General features: G+C 35.9%; 1 pseudogene; it reads right to left on the bottom strand.

Annotated features, from left to right (window-relative positions):
- Positions 1-1,896: 1,896 nt before the first annotated feature.
- On the bottom strand, positions 1,897-12,614 carry LOC111386652 (annotated as a pseudogene).
- Positions 12,615-15,372: the final 2,758 nt, after the last annotated feature.

Below are 15,372 nucleotides of genomic sequence, written 5' to 3'. Positions count from 1 at the left end.
CATAAAGTCCATCTCTGTGATATGCTTTCATATGCAGAAGTTGCATTAAAAAGGATTTTGGTATCTCATGTAGTGCTACGCTATATTGCAAAGGTAACATAATAACAGGTCTCTTAGATTTATATCTTGTGTCTGTTACTCTAGAACATTCTACCCGTATATTACTGAATCAAGCAATGACACTTTCAATCACTTATTTATTTCTGTTGGAGTTCTATTTCTGCTTTGATTAGAAATATATGTTGTTGTATCAACAAAAAGCCATAAAAGATTGGCTATCCTGAACATTACAGAGGAAGAACTTTACTTACAAAACAAGAAGAAAGATCTAAGAGCAGAGTAAAGATAATAGTTACAAACATTTTAGGTCTCTCCAATAGCATGAATATCAGATGCAGTCAAACAGAACAACATATGACTTTGGGGGTCTGCACATTTTATTATAGATAAATCCAATCAATTTTACATTCCATTTCAATTAATCAAACTTAACATTACTCAGTCAATTGTAGTAGTGTAGATCTTTTTCTATACTCAAAAGAGCCTATTGATAAAAGCTGCAATTTTATCCTTCATAATAATTTGTGAACCCTAGATTTCTCATGCTAAGGTAATGGATCAAGTATCCAACAATGAAGCAAAGTTCTTCGAGACACACCTCTAATTCAGAAGATCTTTTCGTTTTGAGACTCAAACAATCAACAAGAGTGGTCCACTTTCCAGAACAATTGTCAAGATTGCCAAGCCGATAGTATTGGGGCTGCCAAAACATGATAGTCCATTAATTTGACGATTATGGAACCGATAGCAGATATCATTAGTAAATCCTCTAAACTTATTGATCCGTTCACGACTGTTGTGAAGAAAAAGCTCTAAACTTTGAATTGGACCCGCAATTTCCATCAGACCATATCATGAATAAATCCTCCAACAGATACAAGTAAAGTCAATTTAATCACAAGAATCCATTGAAATTGCGGTCGCATGGTAAAACTAAGAATTATAAGCAATTTAGTAAGTAAAAATGAAAACTAGAAAGGAGAAGGGGAAGATTGCAGCGTACAATAGCAAAACCAGAGGGCGTCGAAGTGTTTGGTGCACGATAAGCGCCGCCACGGCGGCGGCTTCTTCCTTCTCTAGACTATCCAACTCCCTATTCCTTCCCTCGTCAAATTTACACTCTATTGGTAAAGTGCGTATAAATGAGCCCAAGGTGGACGATAATTTCGTGGGTTTGAATAAAAAATTGTTGTCTTCGGATTAGAAGTAGATCAAAGAAGTGTGGAGATTTTGCCCCCATCTGAATTAGATACAGATTCAATTTTTTACTAAATTTTGATAAAAAAAATAATAATAAATAAATAAATGAAAATAAAAATAATAAAATAAATAATAATAATAATAATAATAATAATAATAATAATAATAATAATAATAATAATAATGAAATATTTGATTAAGAAGTTATGAAACTCGTAAAAGGTACGATTAAAATTAATTATTAATTTTGACTAAAATTTTTTAACTTAACCAAACAGGGGTTCAATAGTAAAGAAAGAGGCTGTTAATAAAAATGAAAACATCTCACAACAACTATGTTACAAAATCATATTCAAACATGTTCATGATTAATGTAAATAGTGATATAGAATCATAGATACTTCTAAAGTAAATTATTTGAGAATTTCGAATTAAACTCTTTGATTGCCTGAATACTTATTAGTGTTGTGTACAATTTTTTAAAATAAACATTATGCAAGATTTTGGTAAGATTCATTGTGTTATTTTTATTATTTGAGATTAACGTTAGTTATAATGTTTTTAAATTTCAATCACATTCAGATAATTAAACTAAACTCACAATCCAAACTGATATATAGTTGAAAACTTGAAAAAGGACTCTAAATTCATCTTTATATTTCTATTGTTCAAAATATATACAGTACAGATAAGTTAATCAGAAATTTGCAACTTCAATATAACTAACTATTTTTCTATCCACTTGTTGAATCCTCAATTTCTCACCAATGGCACCTTAAAACGAGTCAACAACAAAGAGAACTCACTACCTTGGCAATAGATACCTTATCAAAACAATCCCATATCAAGAAGCTCACCAAAATGCTTTCCGATTAATTCCACAAACGAATTCATGTACTGTGAGATGATCCTATAGGAAAAAACAAGAAGAATCTTCGGGATTTGATTAGTTAGAACCAGTAAATTATCTATCTGGTTTAAGTAAAGAGCATTTTAAGTTCTTCTATGCGTGCAATTCGAACTTCTTGGTCAGTTAAAGCCCCAGATATCATCCGCTGCTTCCTAGCTTGAACTGCTTCCATCCTTTCTTCGACTGTGCCCTGCAATACAAGAAGCTTCAAATGAACATTTGTTGCTAAGCCTGCTACGGGTACACCATGGTGTACAACCCACTCATAGTGGGAGCACGATTGGCTATAGCATGGTGTACAACCAATAATATTCAAAAGATAAAAGAGTGATAAAATAAGCATACCTTCACAATAAACCATTTGATCATCACTCTCTTAGTTTGTCCAATCCGATGAATACGCATAACGGCTTGTTCCTCTACTGCTGGATTCCACCATGGATCCTACAAGGATAGAATATCTCAGGTATTAAACAATGAGCATGCTGCAAAATCAGTAAAAGTTGCACAATGAAAAATTGTAAATTTAGAAAAAAAAAAAATACTAAATTAACTAGTCACTAATCCACAGCTTCAAATTTTGCAGGTGATAAAACGTATAAGAATTAGAAGTCTGACCACCTAACATATGATAAAACAGGAAAATATCTACACAAAATCTAAACGGAGTTTTTAATGATAGAAATACATCCCCAAATCAGGAAAAAATGAGTGTAAGCAAAAGAGAAGCAAGATGGCCCCTGTTCCTTCCCCTCTTTCTTCCATTTTGTTTTCTACTAGATTTCCAAAGGAAGGATTGCTGGCAAATTTATAAAATTAACTTGAAGATCACATTGGTTAAGATCACAGGTATAATAAATCAGACCCATCACATTGGTTAAGTCACAGGTATAATAAATCAGACCCATCACATTGGTTAAGTCACAGGTATAATAAATCAGACCCATCACATTGGTTAAGTCACAGGTATAATAAATCAGACCCAGCCAAACTTCCAAGGAGCTCAAAGAACAGGGTTTAGATTTCCTTTAACTTTTTTCAGTACACTTAAGTACAGGGATTGGGGCAGTGAGGATGAAACCCAAGTAGCTAGGTAATAAAACTTTTCTCACTAGAGCTGGGCCTCAGCATCTGATTATCCTAAATTTTCTCGTATCCATATACAACATTTTCAAGTAGATGTAATTCAGCTAAGGATTGAAATTGTAATTAAAACAACCCAACCCCACCCAAATTACACCCTAAACTCAATAATTGAAGATGAAGCAAACTATAAAAGAGGGTAAAAAAAATCACTCTGTATGTACTCCAATCCAGTCTTGTTAATCACGAACACAGAAGTAATTGATCAAAATATCAAATTATGAAAAACGAATTTCATACGAAGCTGATAAGGTAAGATTCTGGTTCATAGATATATGAAATAGAGTGACAAAGTCGACTGCAACGTAGAACTGAAAAGTCGCACACTTCCTATCTTGAATGCAAATCATCTCACAAATAAAACCAAAAGAATATTGTAAATAGCATACGAGACAAATCTCTGAAACATCATATATTTTCCATAGCAAAAAAGAGAACATAGATCATGCATGGGATTCTTAAAACACGAAATGCCTTACCATGACAAAAGCATTAGATGCTGCTGTTAGATTTATTCCAACCCCACCAGCCTTTAGTGACATGAGCAACACCTATATAACAAGGAGAACTTGTAAGAAAATCGAGCCTCTATAGTTATCTTCTTTCTACATATTTTCTTTAGAACCAAAAGACTACAAAAACAAACCAGGATGTTATCCTCTTCTGAGAATTGCTTTATTACTTTCTCACGCTGTTGTTGGTTTAGAGTCCCATCAAGACGGAGGAAAGGAATGTTGCACCTGGAAACAAATGAATAGATAAAAAAATAACTCCAGTAATTATCTAAACAGGGTAGAAATGATAAAGCACAAGGCTGTGAAGTGTAAGCATGCTTCTTTGTTATAGACAATTACAGAGCTAATAATGAGATCTGTTAAATGGAAGTTATCAAATGCATTGTCAATATACATCAAGAATTCATTAGACCATCTCCTCTCAAAAGACCAAAAAAGAGGAGAGAGAAAGACACCATTTTGATTAGGAAAAGGCATTATACAATTCAGGTTTAAATGTATCATTGAACACAAGCCCAGAACGTCTCCCCCCTTAGATGTACCAAAGAGTCACCATAGCTGTAATTTCTGAGCTATAGGAAAATTCATCACCCTTCGCAACCCATCATCCATAAACATGAAAAGTAGAAGTTTCAAAACAGAGAGAAAAAGATTATACCGAGAAAGAGGAATCTGCAATAGATCCAAAAATGCAGTCCATTGACTGAAAACAATGCTTTTGGAGCTCATGGTTTGGAGATTTTTTAGTTCACACAAAAGAGCAGAAACTTTTGATGATTCCACCCAACTTTTCTCCACATCAATCTGAAAGCCACTATCAGTTGGTGCCGTTATGAGGTCCTGCTTGCTAATGGTTTTTCTGAAACAAGAACCGTCAGGCATCAGTGCATCTGGTAAAATGTCATTGCTAATGAATTGTAGTTTCGGATTTTCTTATCTGTTGCTTAACCATATTGATATCTTCTCTTCAGTTTTGCAGTTTTTTATTTTCAGCTGGGAAAAAGTGCAATGCTAATTGTTGAGAACACAAGAAAACTTGTTAATACCTACAAACAGGACAAAGACCCGATGTAGGACTTTTCCAACTTGCCAATAGGCACTCTCTGCATAAACGATGAGCACATGGAGTCAATACTGCATCTTCAAAAGCTTCTAGGCAAATAGGGCACTCTCCCTGTTCCCCTTTCCGCAACTCGTCCACAACTTCCTGAACATATGCACGTGACAGCGTGTCCTTCGCCTGACCATCCTTACTGTCCAGACCGCCCTTGAGAAAACATCTTGCAAGTTTATTGAGATCTGAGAATTCTTGAGTATCACCTCGACTGGACACAAGAAGCACAAAAAAGCACATCACTGACAAATCCTAATTTAAAAGTAAGTGATGAACACCTGCAACCTTACATTTGCATATAGGTGCACCAGCACTCGGGCATAAATATAATTCAACTAGCTCCTCAAAATCTAGATTATAATCCAATGTAACAGGACAACATCCAGAAAGTAACTGATTAGAAGCTTTATATTTCAAAAACAAGATTCATGAAGTTCTGACAAGGTTAATCTCTTGAATCCATATATTTCCAGACTAGCATTTTCTGAGACTAACACATCTATTATACAGAGAATTTTCCAGTGTTCAATTGAAATCTTCAAACCATGATCCAAGAAATGGAAAAAGGATTTATCTTTTGTCACGATTCACGGTGCCACCATAGAATGTACTTTATTTGAAGAAGCACAGTTATGTACCAAACAGACTCTACCATGAGTATGAGATATGATAAGTTCAATACCAGTCCAATCAGTACTGGCGAGATGAATACAACCCTCAGGAGAGAAAATTTTTTCCATCTTAGGTACAGTATCTCAATATTCGAAATTTTGCATAAATTAACTAAAAATACAATTACAACCATGGATAGGTAGATGGCTAGATAAACACAAATATAGCCCTTGTTTGAGCCCCATTTTTCTAAAAATTCATTTTTTTTAAAACTCCTTTTCAACCACACATTCTGCATTAAAATAATATTACATGCAAATATAAAACTTTTCCTTAATTTTTAACCACACATTCTCCATCAATTTACTATTCCAAAATGCATTCTTTCTCTAAATGGGGCTCAAACAAGGGCATATTTATTAATAGATCGATATTGCTAGAGAATAGAGATTGACAGAGAAATATCCCAACCTCATAACAAGAAATGGGTTTTTTTTTTAAAACTCCTTTTCAACCACACATTCTGCATTAAAATAATATTACATGCAAATATAAAACTTTTCCTTAATTTTTAACCACACATTCTCCATCAATTTACTATTCCAAAATGCATTCTTTCTCTAAATGGGGCTCAAACAAGGGCATATTTATTAATAGATCGATATTGCTAGAGAATAGAGATTGACAGAGAAATATCCCAACCTCATAACAAGAAATGGGTGATCACAGCATTGACGAAGACATAAGAGAAGTTCCAAAATAGAGGCATAGTTATGAAGAACCCAGCCTTGCTCAGCAAATTGATTAAATTTTACCTGAAGATTTGGAAATCAAAATGTTATTGAAATTCCACTACAAATGACACAAGTACCAACAGAATATATTAAGATTAGACACCATTTATCTTTAAAAAAGGCCCACCTTTGATCTATTAAACAAGGCCTCGTAGAAATCCTTCTCCGAATCTGTAAGATCACAATATATCACTTGAATATCCGCAGGTGGAAGAACTAAAATTGGCCTGCAGCTCAACAAAGTTGAAAGTAAAGATGGTAGTAATAACACCATAAGTAACATGCAGCTGCCAAAAAGATCCAGATATGCAGTGAGCTTATTGTTCCCACCTGCCTTCTCGATCTGTGCTAAACTTTGTTCGTCTTAACATTATTGGCTTTAAGATTGACTGGATCGGCTTTAAACCCCTCTCGTCACCCTCCTCAAAAGGTTTCTGAACAAGTTTATTCCACCTAAAACATTAATCACATTACAGATTAGCATGAAGTAGAAAAAATAAAAATTGCCCTTAGGGACATTGCAAAAAGGACGAGAACAGAAACTAAGAAATAATTTTCTCAATTGTGAACCTGTCCATTTACAAAGTACTTAAGAATATCCAAGCACGAAAGGAGAGGATTAAAAAATGGAAACAGGAGAGAGAGAGAGGGCAAAAGGAAGGTGAAGAACAACAACAATGGAAGAAAAAGGATGCAGCAAAGCCAAGGAAACTGAATTGAAAGACAGTGGCAGTGGCAAAGAAAAAACCAGCTTACTTAGAGCATCATAATGAAATGAAAAGTATTGCTGTTATTAGAACATTGTTTTATAAATCACAATAATAAAATACATACATCAAGAGAACAGGGAGTGCTCTTAAAATATAAGAAAAAAATCAGAATCAAGACTACATCAAATTCTTCCCACCGAGATAAGATAAAAGGAATTCCATTAACTGATTTGATGTCAAGGACCACAAAGAAGCTACTGCTTTGCCATCTTCTATAATACGCCAAGCAGTTGTTCTGTTGCTTCAAAAGATTTAGAATTCCTTCCAGTCGAAACAACCCAACAAATTTCCAAATCCACATCACCAACTTTCACTAGACAAAAACCAATTGGGTTTTCAATTATATCCCACTGCACCTTTTTAAAAAAACCAATTCATAACCTGCTTCACTTAATAAGCTGTACCACAAAAATCTTAGGATATCAGTGTTAGAACAAATGGTCAATACTTCTATTACCCTCCAACACGTTACAGATCATGGAGAAGAGATAAATGAGGACATTTCTTTTCAACAAAATCAGTGTTAACCTCCTATGAGTAACCAGCCATGCAATCACCTTAATCCGTTAAAATCAAAGTAAAGAGTTCAATATTTTCGTACTCGGTAATTCAATTAGAAATACGATATTCTGAAATCATATGCTCCACAAAGTGTTAATCTCCAAATTATTGTTTTGTTTCCACATTGTACGTGTGTTTGTCCCACATTTTTCCCTGACTAAATGAGGAAATCGAACGTTAGTCTGACACCATGGGTCCTCCAGTGCAGTCCCATTTACTGCAGTTTCCCACATTTGCCCTTTGAATTTTGAAAGGCTGCTGGAATCTTTCCTACTTTTGGTCCAATTCAATGAGGGAAAAATGGGAAAGGTGTGGTAATTTATATACATGTGAAATGATGGCCATGCAGCTGGGCCCACCATGATTTGACATGAAAATTACATTAGGATGAAAATGAGGATCAAATGGGGGCTGTATACAATAAGAAGCAGAGGTTAAACCTTGCTCCATAATAAACTTGTCAATACAAATTCAAGAGATGGGCTAATCTTAATTAACAGTATGTTAAAATTTCAACACAGGTGTCTTATTTTACTATGAATGAAGTAATTACAGCAGAAATATATACTCCATATAGTTGAACCACGACATTAAAAGTTTAAGTTTGTTCATGAAGGAAGAAATACAGTTATATATATATATATATCTTAAACAAGCCCCCTCATGTGCATGCATCACCTTTTTATAAAAAGCTAGACAAGTAGAATTTATAAATGGATGGTTGGTCCCATACCACTTTGACCGACCTCATCTACAACCTTGAATTGTTAGCTATGAAGTAAATTTATTTATTATATTTATATCTTCACAAAACACCTTATGACTGTTTGGTTTGGATAAAAATCCGATTTTTAATAGATTATGATAAAAATTGATGAAATATGTGGTTGAAAATGAATTCGGAAAAAAATGAATTTTAAGAAATAGGGCCAAACAAGGGCTATATTCTGCTGTATACCCAAAAAAAAAAAGGAAAAAAAAAACTAGAATATAAAGGATGTACAAAAATGTAAAAGGAGAGATGGAAAATATAAAAGGAATGTCTGCAAACATTTCAACAGGAAACACAATGAAGAAGATTGACTGTTTATTGGAAATATCAACTCTTATTGTTCTATCCACAGTAAGAATTGGACTGAAATCTTACCATGCCCAACTTCCCCATGGTTCAATCCTCAAAAATATAAGAAGACTGTAAACATCCTCCAGGTTGTTCTATTACAAGGAAATTGCAGAGTGAGAAACAATACTAAGAACTAGATGAAGATAAAGTCAGAAAGAATCTACAAGAAAGCCAGGCAAAAACAGTGGAAGAGTTCACAACATGTTCAACAAATACAAGGGCCATATTCACAATAACAAGTGTCGAACTACATCAACTCTCAGAATATGACCCAATAACTAATGGCAAAATTGAAGAAAATATGTATTACAAAAAAATAATAATAATAATAAATCTCTCTGATGATGGTTAATGAACTTATTCTCTTTGGGATGACACCAATAATGACTTCTGAAATCTTTCCAAAAATGTCCTTACCTAAAGTACATGATAGAAATAGTATTTTTCCTAATTCTGGGGAGGGGGATTTCTTCATGGGGATAACGTTGTTGAATCTTAATGACAGAACATTCTAATATAATGTGCTGGATTACCAAGGATTCTTGGCCATTGATCTTTAGTGTAACATCGAAGAGTTACATCAAATAGCCACTTTTTAACTCCCGTCTAAAGTTTCTGCCAACACCCAGATATTAAGTCGTGAAAGAGGCAGTATCATTTTTGTTAAAAGACCATATCAACTAAAACCTATATTGAGTACTAATCTAAGACAGACCCCCTAGACTCATCAAACAGAAAGACCAAACTCATTGGTTATATTACATTGAAGGCAAAAGGGACGAGGAAAGAAAATAACTACTGAGTAGTGCACTAAAAATTACGAAAAAGCAGTGCAACTACGGTAATGCACCTGGATAGGTGTACCAGTAAGGCACCATCGACGATCGGCAATAAGACCAGCGGCAGCCATGGAAATTTGGCTTTTGGTAGATTTTATAGTATGTGCCTCTTCAAGAACCACTCTAAACCATCTTATTGAATAGAGTCCTCCATTTTCCTCCCCATTCTACACGGGGAACACGGAGAATGAAGAAAAGATATATCAGATTACTTTATGAGTAACAGAATGAAGCAAGAGCAGGATAATAATATAACAGATTCAACACCAAAGGCAACAAAACATGCAAACTATACCTTCCACTGGCCTATAAGTGTCATAGGGCAGATAATCAGATTGCCACCAGCAGCAAGCGAGTTCTGTTGCTTTTGAGCCTTGTCAAAACCAGAAAACTTTGTTGCTTTCTTTGAAGATGTTGGAGAATCGTCCAACATATTGCCTGATTCACTGTTTTCTTTGGAAGTTTTGCTAGACAATCCACCTCTTCCAGAATGAGAGAGAAGAAGAGCTATAGTCATGATAGTCTTCCCAAGCCCCATAGAATCTGCCAAAATCTTCAAGTATATCCTCCAGTCAGATTAGGAATACTAACACTACAAAATGCAGGCAACAGATGACAAATCAATACTAGCAACATACTCCTCCTCTAGCAATTTGAAGAGTGCTGGGAAATTCTGTAGCAGCATCACCCGAAAATGCATTTAAGTATATCACCAAATCCCTCCTACAAATGAATACAGCTTCTTATATATGGAGAAAAAAAAAGTATTCTAGCGTCTGAATACTTAACATAGTAATAAAGCATCACATACGTATCTGCAAGGCGGTATGTGTCCAAACATGGATGCAGAGTTGTAGCAGCATCATCAATGTTGCGTCCCTTCTCCAGCTGAAACATCCAATGAAGAGCCTGCTTCTGGTAAGGACGAAGTTCACAGTGCAGGGTACTAGGAGGCTCCATTTCCTAAATGATCAAAATCAATTCATGCAATACCTAAAGCAAATACCACATTAAGGAATCTAGAAATAGCCTTTACCTCTAAGTGTGAGCTATCAAAAACACCAACAATACTGTCAAGATCATTATCAGAAATCGGTTCCTCATTTTCCACTTCATTTCCATTTGTTGAAGATGGATTCTTGAATTTATTGATATGCACGAAGGAGGTATCCTGTCCGAGCAAATTGAAGAATTAATATCCATTTCTACATTTTTTATTGACCAATGAAATCATTAAGCCCCCGTTTGGACCCCATTCTTTTCAAATGTTAATGGTTGGAATAGTTTTTTTGGAAAAATGTGTGGTTAAAAAAGAACGAAAAGTTTTTGATTTGCGTGTAATATTATTTTATGGAAGATTATGTGGTTGAAAATAAGATAAACAAAAAGAATGAGAATGAGAATAGGGGGCCAAACGGGGGCTAAATTTACCTCTGGGTTCAAAGGCCTCTTCCTTGTGTACAAATCTCCTGGACTGAATTGTGCCTAGAATGATAGAGAGCATTAAATCACTATAGGAAAGTGTAAGCAAAGAGGGTCAATTGACAAGTTGGCCAGCTTCATCATATGGGTTACCATATATTCTGAATTAAACCTTTATAATTGAATCTAACATATAATAATAACCTTTTTGAAAGGAACAAGACCTAGCAGTCTGAACAAAGATGGCAGAGGGTGAAGAATAGATTCATCTACGGAGTTAGTGGCTGTCTTCAGTGAAGTTTGATGGATGTTTCGCAACATGGAACTGTTGATGTACACACTGCACATAACAAAAAAACAATACAAAATCATCTCTCTCAATCCCCCAGGCCCACACAACATTGCATGCATACTCTTTTTTCCACTAGTAGGATGGTAACATGACAGTTTCTAGTTATAGGAACATAGAAATTAAAACAACAAAATGAATACCTCATGTTCAAAATAATAGCATCCATGATTCCCAGCACAGCAGGAGCAGATTTACAGCACCCCACAAGTCGAACCTTCTTTTCTCTCACTAGCGGCAAAAGACACCTAGCCCATTCATTTGGAATGCGGCCAATCTGCCCAACATTTCATTTTCACTTCAACTTTCTATTTCCTTTAAATTGAAGGTGATGCATTCAAACTTATACATGGAAACATCTACCTAGTGTAGCAAATAAATAACTGGTTACAATTCATATTTTCTTGAAATGCAATTTAATAGAGGACACACATACATTACCTCACCATGAGCTTTAGTTGAAAATCGTACAATTTCTGAGCAAGCTGCTGCCGGCCGGCTTCAGCCACCCCCAAACTTCCTAGGTGAGGGTGTCGTCAACTTCCTCTCAACCGGGAATGTGAAATCCACCTCATCACCGGGATTCAAGCTCCTTCCCTTACATGTTGACAGCCCCGCCACCTCAGCGGTTCCCACAAACCACCACTCACTCCCCATTTCTTTCCCCAACGTACTATTACTATTATCATTATCCGCACCCTGAATTCTTCCACTCCTGGCGTTCAGGTTCCCATTTGAGTTCGAAGCCGAATCAGAATTCCCCACCCTTTTAACATTGACTTCTAAATTTGACTCAACAGATGGGGGCTTGGGATTCAAATTGCCGTTGGAGAGCCCAGTTTTTTTAAGGTATTCAGGTTTCTTGAACACCCTCGGACTATCAAAAATAATGTTAATAGCAGCTGTAGGGTCGTTATTGGCCATGTGGAGGGCTCGGCTGATGTCCATGTCGGAAAATTCCAGGCCGACAATCGATCTGACTGTTGAAATTACTTCGTCCGTGCCTTTGTTTCCCATTTACTTGTGTCAATACAGAGCGAAGTTGAATAGAAAATGAAGTTTAGAGTTTCTACTGCTGTGTGTCTAACACAATTCTGTAGGCATAATTTGGGGTTTTCAGAAAAATGAGGAAATAAAAACCCTAAAGGGATTTTTTATTTTTATTTTTATTTGGAGAAGAACAGAAGGGTTTGTGTGGCGGGTTGTTTATATATGGGAAAGAGAGTGTATGAGATTTCCCGCCATATCCTTTTCCCGGGAAGATTTCTACTACAAATTATTCTGTAAATCTTGCAGTTCACATTAAAAAAAATTTACACCGACAGAGTGGAATTATTCAACACTTAATGGCTTGTTTGGGTTTCACTGTAATCAAATATTAATTGTAAGTACAAATTCACTGGAAATATTATTTAAACTAACACAAGGCATAATTCGAATTTTAAGGGACATTGCATTTTAAGAATTGATTTGTTGATTGATAAGTTTATTGTTTTCCAGACTATGATAATCTAGCAGAAGATGATAATTTTTTAGGACTCGTTCGGAAGTAATCATGAGAATTGATTTTTTGATAGTTAAACAAAAAAGTGAGTCTCACCTGAGAGTGAAAAAGTAAAAAATGACGACTGGAATAATGAAATACTTGTCAAAAAATTAATTTTTGAATGAAAAATTACTACCAAACGGGGTTTTATTACAGAATACACTTGCTTTTGATAGGATTTGTTAACTAAGGGTTTGTCTAGAACCGCTTTTCAAGGAAAAAAATGACTTTTTGGACCGTTGCAAACCAAAATCAAGCATCTTTCCAAACACGTCACGTCTCCCTCCACACATCAGGCCCTACGAGAGATCAAACCCATCTCCCCCTATGGGAGACCAAATCCGTTTCCCCCTCAAACAAACCCGTATCTCCGTAACTGGTGGGTCGTAGACTTATTGATAAGCCAGACTCTAATACCAGTGTTGAGTAGTATTGGGTCTCTCTCACCCTAAAAACTAGCTCAAGAGGTGAGAGTTTCCCTCACACTTATAAATTAAATATGAACTCCATCCACAACCGATATGGGACAACCTCAACAAATTTGACTTATGAACTTAAAGCAAAGCTTTGGAAAACCAAAATCTTTTTACTTCCTACCAGGATTATTCTATCTTGCCTTAACACAAAATTACCAGTTTTTACTCACTCTGCCCCAACCTAGCCCTCTCCCTATCAACATTTCAAATTCACATGCTCCCAATCACACTCACTATGAGAGCTTATCTTACCTCCTTTCATGTAGTCCAGTTGTCTTCCTTGTGCTCCTCGAATTTCTCGCTTGCTCACATGCACCAAGATAAATGTAATGTTTAATATTAGGATGTGAGAATAATTATCTCGCACTCCTAAGAGAACTTGGTGATTTTAAAGTGATATGTAATCTCAACTTCCTAACTCTCTTGTTGTTGTCTAACAATTATGTCATGTTCTCAATAGAACTTATTTCCTAACTCTCTTAACCTTTTCTAAATTCCTCATTTTCATCTCAACGAACAAATGAAATTTTTTACTTAGTGCCTCCTTGACTAAACTTTTAAGTGCTTATAAGTAGTGAGTCTCAAGGGATTTGGTTAAAAATGATGTGTGGCCAGCTTATAACTCTTAAAAGCATTACCAAACATGCACTTAAATTTTCTACTAGAAATGACATAGTGATTTGGCAAGAACTTGGATGCCTTGTTCCTTTTCTATTTCTTAGCATTCTGTAGAGTAATCTAAGGCATCTTAGACTCTCCACAATTGGGGAAAGCTCTTTGAAGTCGTCCACACTTTTCTATATAGTATATGTTTGAATGAAATTTGTTTACATGTGAAAATTGAAATGTTGCATATAATTTTTCTTCCAATTGTTTGGTGGAGGTTTGACTATTGGTCTGGTTGTGTTCCAGGTTATGATTGATTATTGTTTTGCAACATTTGCAGAAGTGAAGCAAAGGGGAAAGGATTTCTAGCCGAGTGTGAATTGTATGTTGCTTGTTGACCTCCGAAAATGTCCAACAGGTGTCGTTAGAATATAGTACATGTGTGGACGTGTTATTGTAATATATTGGTTGTAAATACGTATATTCGTGGAAGAATAAGAAGATAAACAGTGGACAATATGCTATTCTTTCTTTTCTTGATTTAAAAGATTCATCCTTCAAATGATACAAGAATTGCTTATTTATAACGATCAAACCAACGTGGTTACTGTTGCAACCCTAACTAAACCGCTTTGGAAACCACTCCCCGAAGCGACACGTGTCCGTCCAAAGTGGTTCCTAATTGATGTCAACTCCTGACGACCTCCAGCATGACGCACTGCGAGGCGAAGAGTAGATCCACTGGAACAACCGAAGTGCCCTTTTATTTGGAAGCATTGAGCACTCTGGGGCGCTCCCCTAACAGATCCCTCCATCGCCACTTTTAGAAAGATATCTGTCAAGATCCTCTCTGCCCCAAGGATTAATTGATGTGATGTCTCCATAGTTCTAGTTGATGTGACGTATCAACTTTACGTCAACTCAACTCAGAAGAACTAATTGCCCACCCACTCTAGATGCGATTGATTGACGCCTATAAGCAGACGCCTCACACAGTCAGATGCATACACATGTTCCACATCTAACGGTGCTCTACATCTATAAATACCCAAACTTTAGCAAGAGAAAGGTAATGAAACTCTCAACCTAGCTCTCCATATTAAAAAATATATATTCTCATCCACACTCTCTTGCACAACTTGAGTACTGTTCCGATCCCTCAACACTGATTTGATCGTCGGAATGTATGCTGACACCACCACCGCCGTTTCGTGCGTTGTTGTGCGTAGGGAGGATTACGTGAAGTAGCTATCTGTTTGCCACGTTGAGGGTCCAATTAGCGAGGTCAACAGATTGGCGTCGTCTGTGGGAACTCTTCCCGTCCAAAAGTTC

Source organism: Olea europaea, unplaced genomic scaffold (assembly GCF_002742605.1).
Source record: "Olea europaea var. sylvestris unplaced genomic scaffold, O_europaea_v1 scaffold364, whole genome shotgun sequence".
Lineage (NCBI taxonomy): Eukaryota > Viridiplantae > Streptophyta > Magnoliopsida > Lamiales > Oleaceae > Olea > Olea europaea.
This window is presented reverse-complemented; position numbering and strand designations above follow the sequence as displayed.